The sequence below is a fragment of the Lathyrus oleraceus genome, chromosome 6 (assembly GCF_024323335.1).
Source record: "Lathyrus oleraceus cultivar Zhongwan6 chromosome 6, CAAS_Psat_ZW6_1.0, whole genome shotgun sequence".
NCBI lineage: Eukaryota > Viridiplantae > Streptophyta > Magnoliopsida > Fabales > Fabaceae > Lathyrus > Lathyrus oleraceus.
In genome coordinates, this window is record NC_066584.1 from 225,514,662 (window position 1) to 225,517,006 (window position 2,345).

General features: G+C 26.3%; 1 long non-coding RNA gene across 1 annotated transcript; it reads right to left on the reverse strand.

Moving 5' to 3' along the window:
• Positions 1-344: 344 nt before the first annotated feature.
• On the reverse strand, positions 345-1,419 carry LOC127097356 (uncharacterized). Its single transcript, XR_007793009.1, has 2 exons — positions 1,002-1,419; positions 345-547 (listed from the first exon to the last, which is right to left on the reverse strand). It is a non-coding gene; the product is annotated as an uncharacterized LOC127097356 (long non-coding RNA).
• Positions 1,420-2,345: the final 926 nt, after the last annotated feature.

The window sequence follows — 2,345 nt, forward strand, 5'->3', positions numbered from 1 at the left end:
TGTTTGTGTTAGTTCTTATTTAATAAGTTTTAGCAAAACGTTTTATTTAATTTACGTCTAAGTCATTTTTGGTTCTTATTATATGAATAGAAGTAGTAGTAATAGCAATTAAAATTTGTGTTACAATTTTAAATTAAGGTTAATAAAAAGATTTTAAAAAGTGGTAATTATTTGTTTAGAATTAAACAATTATTTTGCCACATTTATAATTAGATTTTCTATTTTAAACTTCAAAAATAAGTTTTATTTTATTCTTCTTTTTCTTTCTGCATCATAAAAATAAAATAATTAAAAAAATCTTTAGTTACAAGTTCATTTTTCATCTTATAGTAACTAAAACCAACTTAACAAAAGGGACTTCAATTACATCAGAAAATTCACAACAAATTTCTACAGTTACTTCAAACATTATAAAACAAGAAATATTTCAAAACATATCAAAGTTTACTACATGTTTATTTTTTGCAGTAACCCAAAATAACACAAAATGGCTTATCTTTCCATCTTCTGCTGCATCTGCTTTTCTAAGCAGAAAAGCCCTTTTGTCCTATACAAGCAGTGATAACAGAGCACACAGTTAACATTTTTTTTAGTTACATAACTTGAATCAAAGTTAATTGCAGGAAAAGTAAGAGCAGAGTATCACTAATTTGAGAATTTGACAGAACTTGATTAGGATAACATAGTTTGACTCAATTCAAAAATCATATTTTACAAATCACAAGACCCTAATCTGAACTGAGCAGCATCAATATAAAAGCAAGCTCTGTTAAGCATTATAGGGAGGAATTGAAATTTATATAAAACAAAAAACCACTATCACAACAAGAGCTTCAAAAATCATCATGAACAAATAACTTAGCCACTCAAAGAATACACACTGAACATCAACACAAACCATAAAAAAAATCATCATAAAAAAAAAGAGAGAAAGGAAGGTAACAACACTTAGAAGCAGAAGAAGACGTATCGAAGAACGGAAAAAGGGAGAAGGGATTTACCTCACGGAATCGTCGCTCCGATAACTTTCGGATTGGTAATAAGTCACTCTTACCTTTCATTTTGTTATAAGTTTTCTTTTGAAATATGATTCCATGTTGCTAGCCATGTTTGATTGTGTGAAACTTGAGTCGATTGAAGGATTTTGTTAGTTTAGGGTTCGTTTTGGGTGCTCCGATCTGGTTTGTGTATCATTTTTTTGGTGATTTCATGGTTAGATTTGTGATGAGGGACAAATTTTGGAGAGGGTTTGTGTAGATAATTTTGTGTTTTGATTTTGTTTTTTTTGTGCAAAATTCCTGAGGAATTTTTGTTTTTTCATGGAGTTTGTGTTTGGAAACGCGAAACAGAGAGAGGAAGATGAATACTGCTATGCGTTCATTACTCCACTTTATTTTTTTTGTTTTTTTAAAATTTATTTCCTTTTTTAAGAAAAAACAAGTGTTTAGTTTTCATTGGTCAAGGTTTATTTTGAATTAGTGAATTTTTCTTCATTCATTTTTATTATTTTCTATGTGGTTGTTATTTTTTTTTAGGTTATTTTTTTTAAAATATATGTAATGTAATGTGTTTATATTATTGCAAGTGGGGTGCCTCCCACTACTGCATTTTTCATTTCTTTATATTATTATCACTTAAGTTTAGAACCTCTTCTTTCTCTAGTGTCTTTAAAAAATATCTAATTTCTACACCATCAGTTACAGTAATTTGGAACTTATAAATGCTATACAAATAAAATTAACCTTTTCTTTTATTTATTTAAGAATTAATTTTATGATAATAAGAGAAAAAAATATTGCTTGGCTTAATGACCCTGGTTTCATGCATCTACCGCGGAAGTTTCGGTTCTATATTTTTCTTTTTCTGTTTTTTTTATGTTTTATTTATTATTCTTATTACTGTTACTATTATTATTTATTATTTGTTATTGTTAGTTTTAATATTTGTTTGTGATTTAAGCTTAAAATAAGCTTTGGATTGGACTTTAGATCCTACTTGCTCATGTCCATCCCTATTGGCATCTTTTTATTTTTATTTTTTTTATTTTCTTAATTAATTATTTAATTTAGATTAATAATTAATAAATTGATTAATTTTTATTTGTTTAATTGATTATATTTTAATTAATTAATTACTTTTAATTATTAAGTAGATTATTTGATGAATTGTTTAATTAGTCTCATTTTGATAACTCATTTATTTAGGTATTTTTTTCTTTCAATCCATGTCCATATTATGGTACATGTAAATATCCGCACTTGATATTTCCCATAAATTCAATTTCAATAACATCTCTTTCGATTTCAAAATCAATTACAACTTTCCGCAATTTCACAATAAATACA